Below are 21,422 nucleotides of genomic sequence, written 5' to 3' on the forward strand. Positions count from 1 at the left end.
CTTCCTCATTTATATTTATCTTGTGATCTAATTAATAGGGAATTTTTCACACGTTGCAATGACTTCACATACAAGAAAGTTCAGAATAAGCTGGTAGGGATAACATTCAGGCATCCATAATCTACTAAATGGAATAAAATATTTAAGATCTGTTTGGGTTTGTGCATCATGAAAGTGCATCAAGAGCCCCCTGTGAATTGAATGTAAACTTATACACTTCTGCAAATTGAGGAATTGCGTCCACTAAGCCATCATTCTAAAACCATCGATACTTTCTCCTGATGATTTTAACATACATACATTCATGCTGCATGAGTTTAGAACTGTAACTACCTGCTGTGCAGAGGTTTATATCAGTACAATAGTTACACTGATTTAAAGGCCCACAACTGCATAGCATTTTCAACATTTTTAATGTAGTACCATAAAACCATGTGAAACATGGTGTGCCCTAATGATTGCATCTGGTACTCAGAAACCTTCTGGATAGCTTTTGTGAAACCCAATTAAATGTGCAGTAATTTGCTGCAAATAAACATTACACACATCTTCACTGGGAGTTTGTTTAAATAAATCAATAGGCGTCATTGTAAACCAGCTCCCGGAGCTCAGTAAAACAATTACCCAGACATTGCTGTAAAAATATTTTTCACTTCTAATGAGGGGCCAGGCAGACCTGTTAGGACTCTCAGTTATTGGTCATCACTCTATCCTGGGATGCCATTAGGTAAGCCTAGTGTAGTAACATTAACACCATGGAGATTCTATATCATTAATACAATATCTGATCCTTATAAACAATTCATCTTTAGTCAAGGGGTTTTGTGATCAAAACAGAAGAGAATGTTTTCATTTGTTTGAGCACATTCTCTGCTCTGATAAGTTTCTGAAGCTAATGCAAAGCAAAATTTATCTCCTGTGGCATCATGTTCCAATCTTTACATTATCCAGACCAGCAGAGAAGGATGGAAATTGAGTGCTTCAGCAAATAAATGATAGAGCTTGTAAAATCTATGCTGTAGTGAGGATATTATCCAGACAGGCCTAGCTATCCTGACCCCTCTTGAGAACAAAGGCTACTGGTCTAATAGAGTTTCTTAACATGTTCACTACTGATGTCAAATGCCAGACTTTACAAAAACAAACAATTGCCTGTAATATTTCTTCAAGTAAAACCATATTGTCAAGTGTTGTGTTTTGGATTACAGTCTATTCTGTCTAGGAGGTATTTTAAGTTGTAACCTAGTCTCCATAAGAAGTCAAATACAATATTCTACGATTTTACTGTACAAAGTGCTTCCTATTTTATTAAACGAAGGAAAAAACTAGCGTAATTTGAACAATAGGAGCCCAGAATGGGTTCTCTTGGAAAGAATGGGCTAGCTATCGAAAAAGTTATCTTTATCAGGTTGAGACAAATAGATAAGCTGTTAACACATTTAGAGGATTCCAGCCTGTATTTGTACATGGGTACATTGAAATCTTCACTTTGCTGCAAGCTCGGCAGGGGTTGTCTGGCAGAAGTCCACTGAAGGGGGAGGACGGTGCTACTGTAATCGGCAGCTCTACTAACCAACATCTGGTCAAGGGGACGTTCAGAAGCCAAGCCCTCTGACTTCCTGGACAAAACAAAGCAAGAAACACATGGGCTAAACCAGTCCAATTAAGTCTGGGAAGGAAGCTTGGCTTAGTGAGGGAAAAGTTGCTCATCTTAAGCTCAGAGCTGATCAGAACCAGAAAGCTAACCAAGAAAATTAAGTTAGCCACTAACATGTGATAGGGTGGCTTGGTTTATTATTTTTTTCATAAGAGATTTGAAGTCAAATGAAGTAATGAGTTTTGACTATAACTGTTGCTCTGAATGTTCACTTCTGAACATTCACATGCTGCCTATAAAATAACTTTTCAATTCATATCTGGTATTGTTGAACGATTGGAAAAATGCATGTGAGACTACGTGCGAAAGACATCCAGTTCAGATCACAAAGGGGTTCATATGATTAGATATTGGACAGTGCAAAAACACTTCTAAACATGAGGTGCAGGAGTGACCCGTGGTGCTAGACCCGAGAGAATATCTAAGACAGACCTGAAATTTGTAACATAGGGCACTGAGGACTTTTTTTAAGAATAGAGAATACATAGATATATTTTGTAAAGTCACTGTACAGTTTTGTCATATGGTACACAGGCGAAAATATTTGCACATTTAAGGTTAGTTGGTATGGCAGTGGGCATGTTGGGAACTGTGTGTTTGGCGAATTGCTATGCCCATATTAGGTAAGGTTACAGCCCTTTGTGGGGTGCTGGGAGGCATTATTAGCTTGTGGTCTCCTTCTGACCTTGCGAGGTAGTCTGAATTGTGTAAGGCTCTAAACTCTGGAATTCCCTCCTTAAGCCTCTCCACCTCTCTCTCCTCCTTTAAGCCGCTCCTTAAAACCTACCTCTTTGACCAAGCTTTTGGTCACCTGTTCCAATATCTCCTTACGTGACACGGTGTCAAATTTTGTTTGATAACACTCATGTGAAGCGCCTTGGGGCACTTTACTACGTTAAAGGTGCTATATAAATACAAATTGTTGTTGCTGTTACCTGTATTTCCAGCAGCAAGTTTAAATAGCCAGAAGCGAGCAGATTAGCTATAGCACTGATGCTGCCAGCTTGCTTGAAAGGGTGACTGTAAAGGAGACTCGCGCCTCTAACCAAGCTGTTCCAGTACAGCTACAACACTGGCATCTATCCGACAATGTGGAAAACTGCTCAGGTATGTCCTGTCCACAAAAAGCAGGACAAATCCAATCTGGCCAATTACCGCCCCATCAGTCTACTCTCAATCATCAACAAAGTGATGGAAGGTGTCATTGACAGTGCTATTAAGTAGCACTTACTCACTAATAACCTGCTCACTGATGCCCAGTTTGGGTTCCCCCAAGACCACTCGGCTCCTGACCTCATTACTGCCTTGATCCAAACATGGACAAAAGAGCTGAATTCCAGAGGTCAGGTGAGAGTGACTACCCTTCACATCAAGGCAGCATTTGACCGAGTGTGGCATCAAGGAGCCCTAGTAAAACTGAAGTCAATGGGAATCAGGGGGAAAACGCTCCACTGGCTGGAGTCATACCTTGCACAAAGGAAGATGGTTGTGGTGATTGAAGGTCAATCATCACAGCCCCAGGACATCGCTGCAGGAGTTCCTCAGGGCAGTGTCCTAGGCCCAACCATCTTCAGCTGCTTCATCAATGACCTTCCCTCTAACATTAGGTCAGAAATGGGGATGTTCGCTGATGATTGCACAGTGTTCAGCGCCATTCACAACTCCTCAGATAATGAAGCAGTCCATGCCCACATGCAACAAGACCTGGACGACGTTCAGGCTTGGGCTAATAAGTGGCAGGTAACATTCGCATCACAGAAGTGCCAGGCAATGACTATCTCCAACAAGCGAGAGTCTAACCACCTCCCCATGACATTCAACGGCATTACCATCGCCTTATTTCACATCAGGTTAGCATGCAGAACTACAGTTACGGTTGGATTTACTTATTTCCATCAATACAACTTGACTTTCTGCAATATTATAAAAACAATGAATATGCTGTGCTACCCTACTTCAGTGGGTTGCCTTACTTGACTTCAAGCTAATTTTCTAACTACTCCTTTCTGTATTTCATCGTTCTGGTAGCTACTTGTTGCCTGACAAGCCTCTTGCCTATGTAATGATCTCAAAAGCCTGAATCGTATCAGCTTTTAGTCAAACTGATTACGCCCCACAATAATGGAATCCACCAGCCGAACTTGGTAATGAACCCTGTTGAGTTCAAATGAATAGAGCTGATGCAGCAGCAATGAGTGTGAATGGTCACTGGCATGTCAAACTATCTATCATTGTCGACAGCATGCTGGTTCAGATTCTCATCTGTAACCTAACATATACCTTTAAATCCTGCTATCCTGTGAATTTACTTGAAGTGAAGTTGTTAGTATCAGCGGCCTAAGATACATGGAAACAATGGCCGGAATTTTCCTTACCTTGGCTGGTCCAGTGCAGCCGGTGTCCATGGCGGGTCACGACTCTGCTGCTGGCTCCATCCCGCTGTAGTAAATGAACTTACCTAATGGGGCTTAGTAAGCCCGCCCAGCGCGTTACCTGGACCAATTAGATGGAGCGGGTCTGATGATGTCATTCATGACACGTTTTAAGCCGGGATCCTTAAAGGGACCATGGTCACATTAAATTTTAAGTTTATCTAACATAGTGGGTGTTGAATCTTTACTCTACAATAATATCATAAAAGTTATATATGAGTGACAAAGAAATATTTAAATAAAATTATGAAGTAATATGATGCCATCTACAAATACGATCCAGAACATAATTAAAAAAGTACATTAATTGGGAAGTTAATGGTGCTTTAGTCATAAATCTATAGACTTTTGTGTCAGTAACTGGTACAAATAAAAGATGGGTGTGTATAGGTTATACATAAAATTAAGCAGATTTTAAACATAATTATAAAGGGGTGGATTTACAATCTCAAACAAGTTCAACGGAAGAGCTGAGGAATCCCTGACAAACAGTGTAAGTGGTGCTTACAATGTGTTTCTGGGATTTCTGCAGCACTTCCATTGAAGTTAACAATGGACAAGTTAGAGAACCTCCGCAGAAATTTACCCTAAAGTCTCAGACTGAAAAATTAAATTAGTCATATTCAGGGACTGAAAGTAAATTGAACCAGTGGAATGAGTGATGAGAATGAAATTGTTACAGTTGATGACTTGATTTAACATGTAACTGGACAATCACAGTATACTGTGAGAAAAATCTGACCAGAAACAACACAAACATTTATTTAAATGGTATATGTCATTTTTTATAGTGCAGGTCAATTCATTGCAATTACTGTTGAGTTGGAAGGCAACAGCCGAGAATGGCCAGTGAAAAATGTATTTCCCTCACCATCCAGGGTAGCACTTAAATCCCTTCAGGAATTTCTGAGTTAACATTTACCAGTACTTTTTCAAGTAGAACAGAATCTCCATCAATCTGTTAGCTGATGTAATCAACATGTTTTTATTTTGGTTTGTTTTCCATGCTGTCAAGTAATCAGCAGGAGCAATGGCCACAGAACTCACGCCTCAGGCTGACAGATGTGGTTCCCAAGCTGCGTGAATCCCGTGGCCATGCAGGGAAATTTAAAAAGTTGGGGGGGGGGGGGGGAAGGCTCTTAAGTGCCTGTAAACTACATCATAATGATTTCAATTGGGACCCCGCTGCTGCAGGTCAGGTTGGCTTCACGCTGACAGATGCGCCTGTGGGAAAGGTGCATGGGAGCGAGACCTGCTGTCAAAAACAACAACTTTCCCACCCGACCCGTCACTGATCTCGTCCGCTACCACCCCAGAAAATTCAGCCCATTGACTGAAACATCATATGTGGCCCTGAGACTTCATGGTATGAACCTATGTGGCCCTTCAAGACAGAAGCTTGGACATCCCATCTAAACCACCTATATTTTGAAAGTTACCAGATAAATTCAGTATACCAGGAGAGACAAAATTGATGGCAGTTGACAATTTAGTAGAAAGACCTAGTTTAGTGGGAAAGTTAAGATCCTCCTACTACGTAGTGCTACCAAGGAGAGCAGCCGTGTCTTCAGTAACATAAGTAAGGCAGCACTAGTGTCTCTGGTGACACTAAGAAGAGTCCTCCATATACCCCTGGAAATGCAACACTGTCGGTGCCAAACACAAATAGGTGCCACTGTTGGGACACTGGACATCATAGTTTCTGCCTGTGGGAAGGCTAAGCTCTTAGCTTGAATGTTTATGCCCTCTGTAAATTTTCTACCTGCCGTAAACTTGAGGTCATCCAAAGCTCCGCTGCCTGTGTATGAACTCACACCAAGTCCCGTTCACCCGTCACCCCTGTACTCCCCAACCTACATTGGCTCCCTGTTAAGCAACGCCTCGATTTTAAAATTCTTATCCTTGTATTCAAATCCCTGCGTGACCTCGCCCCTCCCTAGCTATGTAATTTCCAGCCCTAAAACCTTCAGCTGCCAAGGCCCTACGCTCTGGAATTCCCTCCCTAAACCTCTCTCTCCTCCTTTAAGATGCTCCTTGAAACCTACCTCTTTGACCAAGGTCATCTGCCCTAATGTTGCTTGATGTCATATTTTGTTTGATAACGCTCCTGTGAAGCACCTTGTGATGTTTTACTACGTTAAAGGTGCTATATAAATACAAGTTGTTGTTGCTTACAATGTGATTACTGCCCTTGTACTAGTGAAGATCCATAGCAAGAAATTAAAGTTGCGATTGTGACTTTCCAACAATTGTACATGCGCGGTTACCAGTGCTCTGAAATCCACGCTGCAATTTGCCCACATAGCAGCAGTCACTGCATTTCAAGTGATACAATGCGATATAAAAGCAAGTATTATTATAATTTCAGAGCTCCAGAGTAATGAAAAACTGCTTCAGATTCTGAAATATAAACTTCAGTTGACAAGTGACTGTCCTTGGATTATGCCACTATTTAAAAGTACTAAAACGAGGAGGGGAGAGAAAAAGAGACACAAGAGGTTATGCATCACTTCTTCTTCTTAGGCAGTCCCTCGGAACCAAGGATGACTTGCTTCCACATTAAAAATGAGTTCGCAGGTGACTGATGAGTCCAATGCGGGACCTACAGTCTCTGTCACAGGTGGGGCAGACGGTGGTTGAAGGGGCGGGTGGGTGGGGTGCTTGGGTTGACGTGCGCTCCTTGCGCTGCTTGTGCTTGGCTTCCGCTTGCTCCCGGCGAAGAGACTCGAGGTGTTCGGCACCTTCCCGGATGCTTCTCCTCCACTTTGTGCGGTCTTGGGCCAGGGATTCCCAGGTGTCGGTGGGGACGTTACACTTTTTCAAGGAGGCTTTGAGGGTGTCCTTGAAGTGTTTCCTCTGCCCACCTGGGGCTCTCTTGCCATGCCGGAGCTCCGAGTAGAGCGCTTGTTTTGGGAGTCTCGTATCGGGCATGCGGACAATGTGACCCGTCCATCGGAGCTGATTGAGCGTGGTCAGAGCTTCGATGCTGGGGATGTTGGCCTGAGCAAGAACACTGACGTTGGTGCGCCTATATTGCCAATGGATTTGCAGGACCTTGCGGAGGCAGCGTTGGTGGTACTTCTCCAGTGCTTTGAGGTGCCTGCTGTACATGGTCCATGTCTCTGAGGCATACAGCAGGGCAGGTATCACTGCTGCCTTGTAGACCATGAGCTTAGTGCCGGGTTTGAGGTCCTGGTCTTCAAACACTCTCTTCCTCAGGCGACCGAAGGCTGCACTGGCACACTTAAGGCGGTGTTGGACTTCGTCGTCGAAGTCTGCCCTTGTTGACAGTAGGCTCCCAAGGTATGGAAAGTGGTCCACGTTGTCCAAGGCCTTGTCGTGGATTTTGATAATCGGGGGGCAGCACTGTGTGGCAGGGGCAGGTTGGTAGAGGACCTTTGTCTTACGGATGTTTAGTGTAAGGCCTATGCTCTCATATGCTTCAGTGACGGTGTTTACGCTGGTTTGGAGTTCGACCTCCAAGTGAGCGCAGATGCAAGCATCGTCTGCATACTGTAATTCGACGACAGAGGATGGGACGACCTTGGATCTGGACTGGAGGCGACGGAGGTTGAACAGTTTCCCGTTTGTTCTGTAAATTAGCTCCACTCCAGTGGGGAGCTTACTGAGGGTGAGATGGAGCATTGCAGCAAGGAAGATTGAGAAGAGTGTTGGTACGATGACACAGGCTTGCTTGACCCCGGTTCGTACGTGAATTGGGTCTGTGGTGGAACCGTTGGTCAGGATCACGGCTTGCATGTCGTCGTGAAGCAGGCGGAGGATAGTGACAAACTTTTGAGGGCAGCCGAATTTGAGGCGTACATTCCATAATCCCTCACGGTTGACAGTGTCGAAGGCCTTTGTGAGATCAAAGAAGGCCATGTACAGTGGTTGGTGCTGTTCCCTGCATTTCTCTTGTAATTGACGTGCGGTGAAGATCATGTCCATTGTGCCCCTTAGTGGGCGGAATCCGCATTGCGACTCTGGGAGGAGCTCTTCAGCCACTGGGAGAAGGCGATCGAGGAGGATTCTTGCGATGACTTTCCCTGTGGCAGACAGCAGGGAAACTCCTCTGTAATTACCGCAATCGGACTTGTCACCTTTCTTGAAGATGGTCACAATTACGGCGTCTCTGAGATCCCCTGGCATGCTCTCCTCCTTCCAGATAAGAGAAATGAGTTTCTAAGAGAAATAGTGCATCACTATTGCACAATTAGTCAGAGGCTGACAAATATTATTGGCTGTCTGTCAGGTTGTAATTATTTCAACTACCCCCATGTTCTGATTTATGGCAAGCCCTCACACTGGATATAAGCGCCATTACATTATAACTGCAGCTTTGGTACAAAGTGAATCCATTTCATACCGATAATATTCAAGCCATTACAGTTACAGTGTAAGTGCACCCCTAGATATACAAAGTAGAACTGGAGGAGGTCAAACTTCAGTGAGTTGAGAAGGGATCTGGCCCAGATGGATTGGAATCAAAAATTGGTAGGGAAAAAGGAAGGGCATCCAAAGCTGGAGCTCCCTGGATGACTAAAGATATAGGGGGAGAAATTCGGTACCTTAGCACCTTGAGTTAGCACCGGACGGGGGCGCGAACGGGGCGCTGAGGCAGTAGCGCCGCGGCGAGGCGAATCCAGTGACACCACCAAATCCGGGCCCCCGTAGCACCGCCACTACGAGTTAGCGTCAAGGACTTCAGCACTAGGCAGATCGTGATGTCAGTGAGCGTGCGATGCTCACTGGGCACCTGATCTGCCAAATTGAGTATCGCCCCCTGCCTTAGCGCCTCGCTCCGACAGCGATAGAGAGGAGGCGTGAAGCAGTCGGAAGCCGGCTCCAGGGGCGCTACATAAAGGGATCATCAGTAATGAGTCGCAGATCTCAGGTTAGTGCTGTTTCACTGCTTCCTTGTCAGTTTGACATTGTGCAAGTTTAAATCAGTCATTTAAAAGTTGTTTTTTCTCCGGAGTGTGGTGGCTGCTAAAAATTAGTTACATTTATTCGCACAATATATCAACGTGCTACACTTGGTTACATTAATGGGGGCTGTACTGGCAGTTGACCTCGCCCTCCAGGATCTACTGTGGAGGGAGCGCAAGCAGAGAGAAAGATTGGAACATGTGGCCAGAGGGAGGAGGAGGGCCATGAGGACTCGCAACAGGAGGCCTTACCCTCTGAGGGTATTCCGACAGCACTTCTCCTACCTTCAATTAAGCGAGGAGCAGTGTGCTAGGAGGCCACAGAACTCTGCCACCTCCTACAACCAGACCTCCAGCCTAAGATCAGGATGACCACGGCTCTCAGTGGCAGTCAAGGTCACCAATGCCCTCAATTTCTTCTCCAGCAGATCCTCCCAGTCTGCAACAGGAGATATAGCTAACATCTCGCAGTTCGCCATCCATCGCTGCATCCAGGAGGTCACAGAGGCTTTCTAGAAGAAAGGACTACATTTCATTCCTCATCACCAGAGAGAAGCAGGATGAGCGTGCACATGGCTTTGCCAGGATAGCAGGATTCCCCATGTTGCAGGGCGCCATTGACTGCACCTACGTGGCATGTGGGCACTGCATAACAATCTTGACATTTTCCGTAACCGCAAAGGCTACCACTCACTTAATGTGCAGTCGGTGTGTGACCACACATAGAAATATAGAAACATAGAAGATAGGAGCAGGAGAAGGCCATTCGGCCCCCCGAGCCTGTTCCGCCATTTAATGAGATCATGGCTGATCATCCAAATTCAGTACCCTGTCCTTGCTTTCTCCCATATCCCTTGATCCCTTTAGCCTTAAGAAATATATCTAACTCCTTCTTGAATATATTTAATGAATTGGCCTCAACATCCTTCTGTGGTAGAGAATTCCACAGGTTCACCACTCTCTGGGTGAACAAATTCCTCCTCATCTCAGTCATAAATGGCTTACCCCTTATCCTTAGACGGTGACCCCTGGTTCTGGACTCTCCCGCCATCGGGAACATTCTTCCTGCATCTAGTCTGTCTAGTCCTGTTAGAATTTTATAAGTTTCAATGAGATCCTCTCTCATTCTTCTAAACTCGAGCAAATACAAGCCCAATCGACCCAATCTCTCTTCATATGTCATTCCTGCCATCCCAGGTATCAGTCTAGTGAATCTTCGCTGCACTCCCACCATGGCAAGAACATCCTTCCTCAGATAAGGCGACCAAGACTGCACACAATACTCAAGATGTGGTCTCACCAAGGCCCTGTACAACTGCAGCAAGACATCCTTGCTCCTGTACTCAAATCCTCTCGTTATGAAGGCCAACATACCATTTGCCTTCTTAACCGCCTGCTGCACCTGCATGCTTACCTTCAGCAACTGGTGCAAAAGGACACCCAGGTCTCGTTGCACTTCCCCTTTTTCCAATCTATTGCCGTTCAGATAATAATCTGCCTTCCTGTTTTTGCCACCAAAGTGGATAACCTCGCATTTATCCATATTATATTGCATCTGCCATGCATCTGCCCAATTACCCAACCTGTCCAAATCATACTGGAGTTTCGCTGCATCCTCCTCACAGCACACACGCCCACCCAGCTTTGTGTCATCTGCAAACTTGGAGATATTACATCTAGTTCCCTTGTCTAGATCATTAATATATATTGTGAATAACTGGGGTCCTAGCACCGATCCCTGCAGTACCCCACTAGTCACTGCCTGCCACTCGGAAAAAGACCCGTTTATTCCAACTCTTTGCTTCCTGTCTGCCAACCAGTTCTCTATCCAAGTCAGTACCTTACCCCCAATCCCATGTGCTTTAACTTTGCACGCTAGTCTCTTATGCGGGACCTTATCGAAAGCCTTCTGAAAGTCCAAATACACCACATCCACTGGTTCTCCCTTATCTATTCTACCAGTTACATCCTCAAAAAATTCCAGATTAGTCACAGTGAATTCTCAATGTGAATGCCCACTATCCTAGCAGCAGCCACAATGCCTTCATCCTGCACCAGACCGGTATGCCAGCACTCTTCCAGCCACCACATCAAGCTCGCGGCTGGCTGGTCGGAGACAAGAGCTATCTGCTCTGCACCTGGCTCATGACTCCCCTCCGCAACCCCAACACCCCTGCCTAGCAGTCATATAATGAGAGCCATGCCACCACCAGGAACATCATCGAGCAGACCATTGGGGTACTCAAGCAATGGTTTTGCTGCCTTGACTGCTCAGGAGGCACCCTCCAGTACTCGGCGGGGCGGGTGTCCCATTTTGGCGTCGTCTGCTGCATGCTCCACAATTTGGCTATCATGAGAGCCCAGCCCTTGCCACTAGGGATTGCGGGACCACCTCAGGAGGAGGAAGAGGGAGAGGAGGAGGAGGATGAGGAGGAAGAGGAAGATGAGGAGGACGAAGACGAGGAGGAGGAGGAACAGGAGCAAGGGAGGAGGCAGCCACTCAATCAGCCTTCTGGAAGAGCGGTCCATGGCAACTTCATCAGACTGCGGTTACAATAAATTAAACCCCAGATCCCCATTGCTCACCACATCCCCACAAATGAAATGAGAGACACCACAAAATAATCCAAATTGAATTAATTAATTTATCAATAATCAATCAACACATATTTACAACAACAATATTCACTATTCACCCTTGTGTAATCCCTTGGTGCCTGTCGTTACTGTGCCTTTGCCTACTCTAGTGTTCCTACAAAGTGTTGGCCCTATGGCTGCAGCACGGCTGGTGGAAGGCTGTGGGAGACTTCAAATGGCCTTGCAGGACACCCTCGACCAGCTCTGGGCCTGGAAGGACCGGCTGTAGACTGCATCACCTCAACATGGGAGGCAGCAGTCTGGGCTGGCTGGATGACAAGCAGCGACAAGGGCAATGGTGGAGTGGCAGTGGTGGGAGCAGGAATGCTGTCATCCTGAGAGAGGACAGCAGGTTCCTGCTCCACTGACCCACTGCCACTTCCCTGGGGCAGTATCTCAGTATCCTTAGCAATCTGTTGCAGCACAGATTTCTGGCCTGCTGCGACACTGTGAAAGCCTCGGTCGACAGTGGTAAACCCAGCCATGATGGCAGCTGTCAGAGCTCGCGTAGCATCAAGCTGAGACTGCATGAGAGCAGTCTGAGATTGGATGCCACCAAGCATAGATGCATTACAGTACCAAGACGTTGTGTCACTTCCGCCTGTGCTGCAATGGAAGCTGCCAGATCGCCGATCACACATGGCATCAGGTCTGGGTCGCCACGGTCTCTCTGGGTGTCTACCATCCTTTGCAGATGGCAAATGATGGGCTCCATGGTGTGCGCAGAGCTCTGTGCAATGTTGGAGGTGGACTCTGTAGTGTATGTACCTTTAAGAGATAACTACTTTTACAGCTCCTGTATACTGTAGTACCGGCAGTGACCACACCTGTATATAAGCCTTGAGCATGCCTCTGTACTGTCAGTCTTGAGACTACCCTACTCCAGTAAACACCTGTTGACTGTTAATTTACAGCCTCCGTGTAGTTATTGGGAAACATCATACTTTAAGAATCACGGATTCAACAGACTCCACCACGATTCTTATCATTACTGACAAGCTCTTGGGCACCCTTGCCAATGCACCTATCATCTCCATGTGCATGCCCCTCACCCTTCTTCTAAACGCCTCCCCATCGAGGTCCTCATCTGAGTCCTGTGCAGCAGAACTCGCGCGCAAACTCACCCTCCGGGGAATTGGCTCCCGAACTACCCTTTCCCCCTGGCCTTGCTGCAGCCCGTTCATTCCGGTGCATCACCCTGTGCAGATCCCACTACTATACTAGCCTCTAAAGAACACGTATTGCCTGTATCTGAGCTGGTGCCTGCGGGTGAGACATTCAGTGACGTGGTATGTTCTTACTCCTCCTCTTCTCCCACCTCGCTCTCAACAGTGCCTTCAGGGATAGGCTCCTCAGATGCTTGCTGATTATCTGAAAGCATAAAGGCACAAGAGTCGGGTTAAGGTGAGGGGAGGAGGGAAGGAAGGGAGAAATGCATGGAGACAGCATGATCAGCTGGAAAGTGCAAATCGCTTGTGTGGTGAGGAAGAAGTGGGTGTGAGAAGGAGTAGGGATGAACATACTGTTGTTGTCCCCAAGGGGGTCAATGACGCTAGTGGCCATGGCGCCCAACACCTGGCGCACAATAATCTGCAGCACTTGAGTCTCCAGCTCAGACAGTGGTTGGGTGTCGGTTTGTCCCCACCTGTGCATTCCTGCTCCCTCCTGTTGTGAGCCACCTTGGCCTGTAAGGGAAAGTTTCTGAGTGAGTGTGGGGCAATTTGTGATGTGCCTGCCATAGTTGAATAGCTGTCATTGTGTGCAAGGTATGAGCTGTGGGTGTGAGTGTTGATAGGTAGAGATTGTTGGTGGGTGAGTGCTGGGGGTGTGGTGCTTTAGGCAGTGTGTGAAGATTGTAGTACAGATGGTGGTATGTATCATTTGTTGAAGGAATGACTCACCCTAAACACCCGAGTGACGCTGTTAAATTTCTTCCTGCAATGTGTGTGGGTCCTGGGGACCATAGTGATGCCGGAGATGTGCTGGGCTACCTCCCTCCACATGGTGCGGAAGACTTGCAGTGAGGGCCTCCTGCCACTTGCTGGGTACAGCATCACCCTCCATCTCTCCACAGTGAAGACCAATGCTTCTAATGCCTCATCACTGAATCTGCGGGCTCGCTCCCTGGAGCGTGTATGTGCCATCAGTGCAGCTTCTAGAGTCATTCGGCTTCTTCTACTTGGCCTGCTTGTGCTTGCTGAGGCAGCTGCGCAGCCAGCAATGCTGAGAATGAGGTACTGCAGCATCAATGAACCTCCCCTTTAAGAACTGGAAAGAGCCTGTGGCAATGATGACTTGTGATTAGACTGCACCTGATATTGATCAGCACTTCGAGTTTAACACCACTGAGCTAGGCCATTCGCACTTGATTTAGTGCTCCAATCCTTTCTTTGTGCAATGAGACTGAATTTTGCATGCAGTCTGAATCATTAGTGCCTGGTGCTAATTCTCAAACTTTTCTAAAGTTAGCACCCATTCCTGGGCTATAATGAATTCCTCCCCCATAGAGATTAAAATGAGACAGAAAAAGGAGACTTATGATAATTATAAGGTTCATAATGCAGTGGAGAACCAAGCTGAATATAGAAAGTACAGAGGAAATCTACAAAAGGGAATAAAAGGGGAAAAGAGAGAGTATGAGAATAGATTAGCAGCTAACATAAAAAGGAACCCAAAAGTCTTTTATAAACATATCAATAGTAAAAGGATAGTCAAAGGAAGGGTGGGGCCAATTAAGGGCCAAAAAGATCTCCTTGTGGAGACAGAGGGCATGGCTGAGGTACTAAATAAATACTTTTTCTTTCGTATGGTAGTAGCAAAGCAAATCAAATGTCAACATCTAAATCAGATATCCAGGCCAAAGCTTCCGGTGTAACAGCGTGGATATCTTGTAGGCTGCCTGCGAATTTCCTCTGAGGGCAGTGTTCAATGATGAGTTCCAGGGTCTGATTAGGAGCTCCACAGTTGCAAGATGGGGATGCTTTAATCTTCCATCTATGGAGCAGGTGAGTACTTTGCATCTGTCTTCACTAGAGAAGAGGATGCTGCCAATGTAGCAGTAAAAAAAGGAGGCAGTCATGATATTGGATAGGGTAAAAACAGATAAAGAGGAGGTGCTTAAAAGGTTGGCGTTCCTCAAAGTAGAAAAGTTACCTGGTCCAGATGGGATGCAACCTAGGTTACTGAGGGAAGTAAGGGTGGAAATTGCAGAGGCTCTGGCCACAATCTTTCAATCCTCCTTAGATATCCTTAGCCAAACAAAGCCCTGGTTGGACTACACCTGGAGTACTCTGTTCAGTTCTGGGCACCACACCTTAGGAAAGATATATTGGCCTTGGAAGGAGTGCAGCGTAGATTTACCAGAATGATACCTGGATTCCAAGGGTTAAATTAGGAGGAGAAACTACACAAAATAGGATTCTATTCCCTGGAATTTAGAAGGCTAAGGGGTGATTTGAATGAAGTTTTCAAGATTTACGGGGAACTGATAGGGTAGACAGAGAGAAACTATTCCCGCTGGTGGGGGAGTCTAGGACTAGGGGACATAGCCTAAAAATTAGAGCCAGACGTTTCAGGAGTGAAGTTAGGAAACGCTTCTAGAAGCAAACGGTGGTAGAGGTTTGGAACCCTCTTCTGCAAATGGCAGTTGATGCTAGGTTAGTTGTTAATTTTAACTCTGAGATTGATAGATTTTTATTAATCGAAGGTGTTAAGGGGCAAAGGTGGGTATATGCAGTTAAGTCACAGATCAGCCATGATCTAATTGAATGGTGGAACAGGCTCGAGGGGCTAAATGGCCTACTCCTGTTCCTATATGGGGGTGGTGCCAGAGGACTGGAGGATTGTAAATGTTACATCACGGTTTAAAAATGGGGAGAGGGATAAACCTGGCAACTACAGGCCTGTCAGGCTAATATTGGTGATGGAGAAACTTTTAGAGACAATAATCCGGGACAAAATTAATTGGCATTTGGAAAAGTATGGGCTAATAAATGAAAATCAGTACGGATTTGTTAAAGGCAAATCATGTTTGACTAACTTGATCGAGTTCTTTGATGAAGTAACGGAGAGGATTGATGAACGTTAATGTTGTGTATATGGACTTTCAAAAGTTGTTTGACAAAGTACCATATAATAGATTTGTTAGCAAAATTAAAGCCCATGGGATTAAAGCAACAGTGGCAGCATGGATACAAGATTGGCTAAGGGACAGAAAGCAGAGAGTAGTGGTGAACGGTTGTTTTTCAGACTGGAGAGAAGTATACAGTGGTGTTCCCCGGGGGTCGGTATTAGGATCACTGCTCTTTTTGATATATATTAATAACCTGGATTTGGGTGTACAGGGCAGAATTTTAAAGTTTGCAGATAACATGAAATCCAGAAATGTATGATACAGTAAGGAGGATAGTAACAGATGTCAGGAGGACATAGACAGATTGGTAAAATGGGCAGACACATGGAAGATGAAACTTAACACAGAGAAGTGTGAAGTGATACATTTTAGTAGGAAGAATGAGGAGAGGCAATATGAACTAAGTGGAACAATTTTAAAGGGGGTGCAGGAACAGAGAGACCTGGAGTGTATGTAAACAAATCTTTTAAGGTGGCAGGACAAATTGAGAAGCTTCTTCAAAAAGCATATGGGATCCTTGGCTTTATTAATAGAGACATGGTGCACAAAAGCAAGGAAGTTATGCTAAACCTTTATAAAATGCTGGTTAGGCCTCAGCTAGAGTATTGTGTCCAATTCTGGACACCACACTTTCGGATGTCAAGGCCTTGGAGAGGGTGTAGAAGAAATTTACTAGAATGGTACCAGGGATGAGGGACTTCAGTTATGTAGAGGGACTGGAGAAGTTGGGGTTGTTTTCCTTAGAGCAGCCACCTCCAGCGCGATGCCACCATCAAACACTTCTTCCCCTCCCCTTTCAGCATTCTGACGGGACCGTTCCCTCTGTGACACCCTGCTCCACTATTGCATCACCCCCAACACCCACTGCCCTTCCCATGACACCTTCCCATGCAAGTGCAGGAGATGCAACACCTGCCCTTTCACCTCCTCCATTCCCACTGTCCAGGGTCCCAAACACTCCTTCCAAGTGAAAGAGATTTACCTGTACTTATTTAATTTAATATACTGTATTCACTGCTCACGAAGCGGTCTCCTATATTGGGGAGACCAAATGCAGATTGAGTGATCGCTTTGTTGACACCTCCATTCAGTCTGCAAACGTGACCGAGTTTCCGGTCGCTTGCTATTTTAATTCTCCGCCCTACTCCCACTCTGTCCTTGTCCTCCTGCCAATGAAGCTCAATGGAAACTCGAGAAACAGCACCTCATCTTTCGATTTGGCACTTTACAATCTTCCAGATTCAACATCGAGTTCAACAATTTCAGATCATAACCACTTTTCCCATTTTTTCGGACAACAGTTGGTGGTAATGATTCTGCTGTTCATTTAATCACGCCTGTCTTCCACCATATCACAGATCTTCCCCTTTGTTCTTTCCTCCCCTCCAACCCCCTTTCACTGCCTCTCTGCTTGCTTAAAACGTAAGAACATAAGAAATAGGAGCAGGAGTAGGCCATTCAGCTCTTTGAGCCTGCTCCGCCATTCAATGAGATCATGGCTGATCTTCTGCCTCAGTTCCATTCACCGGCCCTATCGCCATATCCATTGATGCCCTTACTGTAATGATCAATAACATGTCATTCTATAGTGGACACTAGGTGGAGCCGTAGAGCTGTATATAGTTGTATGTATAAGACTACACTACCCAGCTGTATGTATATTAATACTACATTACCCATGAGGCACTAGGCTACCCACAAGGCAGCAGTCAAGATGGAAGCCTCTACAGATACTGTACCTAGTCCACATGTGCTCAATAAAAGTGTCTAGCAAAAGCTAGCTGTGTTCATAATAAGAATGTCTATTTATTAATAAACATAAGACTTACTAGTCAGAAATCTCTCGACTTCTGTTTTGAATATACCCAATGACTGAGCCTCCACAGCCCTCTGGGGTAGAGAATTCCAAAGATTCACCACCCTCTGTGTGAAGAAATTTCTTCTCATCTCAGTCCTGAATGGCCTACCCTTTATCCTGAGGCTGTGGCGTCTGGTTCTAGACTTCCCAGCCAAGGGAAACATTCTCCCAGCATCCACCCTATCAAGCCCTGTAATCATTTTGTATGCTTCAATGCGATCCCCTCTCATTCTTCTGAATTCAAGAGAATACAGGCCTAGTTTACTCGATCTCTTCTCATACGACAGTCCCGCCATCCCAGGAATCAATCTCGTGAACCTTCGTTGCACTCCCTCTATGGCAAGTATATCCTTCCTTAGGTAAGGAATATCCTTCCTTATACAGTACATCTGTAACATTTTCCAGTTCTGACAAAAGGTCACTGCTTGAAACGTTAACTGTGTTTCTCTCTCCATAGAGGCTGCCTGGCTTGCTGAGTATTTTCACCATTTTCTGTTTATATTTCAGATTTCCAGTATCGGCAGTACTTCGCCTTTGTATTAAGGCAAGAGGAGATTTGAGTCAGAAATTCAAAATCATGAATAGTTTTAATAGAGCAAATAAGGAGAAACTGTTTCCAGTGGCAGAGGGTTGGTAACCAGAGGACATGGATTTAAGACAAAAGAACCAAAAGTGACATGAGGAAATGTTTTTTTACACAGCAAGTTGTTGTGATCTGGAATCCACTGCCTGAAAGGGATGTGGAAGCAGGTTCAATGGTAACATTTAAAAGAGAATTGGATAAATACTCGAAGGGAAAACATTTACAGAGTTATGGGGAAAGAGCAGGGCAGTGGGATTAATTGGATAGCTCTACCAAAGAGCTGGCACAGGCACGTTGAGCTGAATGGCTCCTTCTGTGCTGTATCATTCTATCATTCTATGATTCTATAATTGCAGAAATGATGAACTTTGAAACAAATACAAATATTATGTTCTACAAAGCTTATTTTCTTGTTAAACTCCCAAACAGAATCAAAATGCAAACACATTAATTACACAACTTTCTGCTCTTAACCTTCATCAAAAGAGAACCTATGAGGTACGTGTTGTATTGTAATTATAAAGTCTTGTGATCTGCCCTTAATTGTGAGCTGCCTTGGTGTAACTACTGAGCTTGTGATCTTTTCACAGAACATTTTTTTTTGTATAGTTCCACAAAATGTTCAACTTTTAACAGTTTTGCATGTTTAACGAGTTGCTGACAAGGTTACCCTTGATCTGTCTGTTGACCCCCCCGGCAACTCCCCTCCCCGCCCCCGACTCCTCAGCAGATAGAGAAATAGCAACAATCCGTGCAGGTGTCTAGGTTAATAAACATTGTACTCAACAGAGCAAAAAGATATTTGGTCCAAGGTTAATATGTCTCCAGTTCATGAAACTTGGTTATTTTATTGTAACTGTTATGTTGATAATTCTGGGTGTGAAACTCAAAACAACACCATGGTTTGTTCAGCAGATGTGAAGAGATCATGTCACCAGGGCTCCCACTTTACATAAGGATTTGGAGCGCAGACAAGACCTTCAAGTTTTAGCTTTGCTGTAGAAAAATATTTCCAACAGCCTTTGACTCCCATACATAAACAGCTCTCCTTTCTATTTGTGTTTCTCTGACTATTCTCTCCACATGGATGAGACAGGAAAAAGCTGTTTCCCAAATTTATGCATTGGAATCATTCAGGATTTAACGAGTAACAAATCTTTCAATCTGAAAAAAGCAAGTAAAAATGAAATTGTATGAAAACCATTGCCTTTAATATTGAAGCCCCAAAATTTCACGGGGTCCTTTCCGCCAGTTGCACTGAGTCGAGACATCTGCTGTCCAGTGCTAACTCCACTGTAAATTGTGAGCTCAGCTCATTTAAATATCCTATGGTAGTTCAGTAGCTCAACTCCTGTATAACACAGGAGTATTGTGCTGGGGGAGGGGCTAGAACTTAGAAGGGCAGCTATTAAAATGTCGAGGATGGCTGATGTTATTAATCTAAAAAGGGAGGAATTGTAGTGTAAGTGCCTTTAAGTCAGAATGACTTTTTACAGCTCCTGTATACTGTAGTACCGGCAGTGACCACACCGGTATATAAGCTTTGCGCATGCCTCTGTACCCCAGTCTAGAGATTACCCTCCTCCAGTAAAGACCTGTTATTTGTTAATGTACAGCATCCGTGTGATTATTTATCCACTGAACCACGGATCTAACAGTGGCGACGAGTGTTGATTCGAATCTACCTGCAACATAAAAAAAAATAAAAAAAATAGTCGAGTCCAGGAACACGGGCGTCGACCGCGAGCAACCGCCAAGCAGTCAGGCAGAGAGCCAACTTCGCTGGGGAGGCTGTGGAGAGCCGGGCTTGGTTCCCCAGCCACAACGAGCAGTAAGAGACTGACGACAGGTCCAGAGCAGACCCTTCCCGAGCAGCGGCGGCTGGAGCCGACCGACGGCAGAGAGAGAGCCGAGCAGCGTCGACGGGCTAAGAAAGAGGGTGAAGAGCGCAGGGCGCAGCCGGGGGTTGAACACCAAGCGGCGTCGAGGAAAAATACTGCAAACCGGAGAGAGGGTAAGAAACAGTCGGGTTCTAGACTGAGCGGCGTCGACAAATATCAAGAGAAGAACGTGCAGAGCACAGCCAGGGATCACGGGCTGATCAGGGACCGCGGGGCGAAGCAAGGGGAGACGCCATTGAGCCGCGGAGAAGCAGGGAGAACGTGGGAGATGCCATTGAGCCACGGACAAGCAGGGAGAGCGCGGGAGGCGCCATTGAGCCGCGGAGAAGAAGGAAGAGCGCGGGAGACGCCATTTTGCGAAGCCGCAGCGGAGAAGAAGGGCGAGCGCGGGAAGGAAGGAAAGCGCGGGAGATGCCATTTTGTGCCAGTGGAGAAGAAGGGGAAGCGCGGGAGGCGCCATTGGTGATAGTTAACGCACAACCAAGGATGCCGAAGAGTGGCAGTATCTCTACGTTCGACAATGAAGTCGAAGATTGGGCAACATATGTGGAACATATTGAGGTGTACTGCAGGGCGAATGAAGTGCCAGATGCTAATAAAGTACTGGTTCTGTTAAATTCAATGGGTGCAAAAACTTATGGGTTACTGCGAAATCTAATAACCCCAGAGAAGCCGGTAAACAAGAATTTTGAAAGCATAGTAGAAATCCTATAGGACCACTTAAACCCCACACCGCTGCTGATAGCAGAACGATTTAAGTTCCATAAAAGGAACCAACACAAAGACGAAAGCAATGCTGAGTACCTAACGGAACTGCGCAAGCTATCGAAATACTGCCAATTTGGAGCGGGACTAGCAGACACGTTAAGGGACAAGTTTGTGTGTGGGCTACAAAGTGAAGGAACCCAGAAACGGCTTCTATCAGAAAAGGACCTTACGCTGGACAAAGCTTTCAGTATGGCAGTATCACATGAAGCAGCCGCAAGGGGCGCTGCAGAGATACAACGGAGACCGCAAGAATATGGCACCAACGAAATGACCTATGGAACAGGGAAGTGCTATCGCTGCGGCAGAACAACACGTGACCAGAAAGATTGTTGGTTCAAGGACCAAGTGTGCAGACAGTGTGGGAAAGCAGGACACATAGCAAGAGTCTGCCGGTCTGGGAAGAAAACCAACAGTAAGAAATCTCCACAGGAGAAGTACAAAAAGGTATACCAGGTGATGGACAGTGATTCAGACGAACAGAAAAGTGACACAGACTCCGGAAGCAAGGAGCTGGGTTGTCTGAAAC

This window comes from Somniosus microcephalus, chromosome 1 (genome assembly GCF_052327205.1).
Source record: "Somniosus microcephalus isolate GS21.2 chromosome 1, FLI_Smic_1.0, whole genome shotgun sequence".
Taxonomy (NCBI): Eukaryota; Metazoa; Chordata; class Chondrichthyes; order Squaliformes; family Somniosidae; genus Somniosus; species Somniosus microcephalus.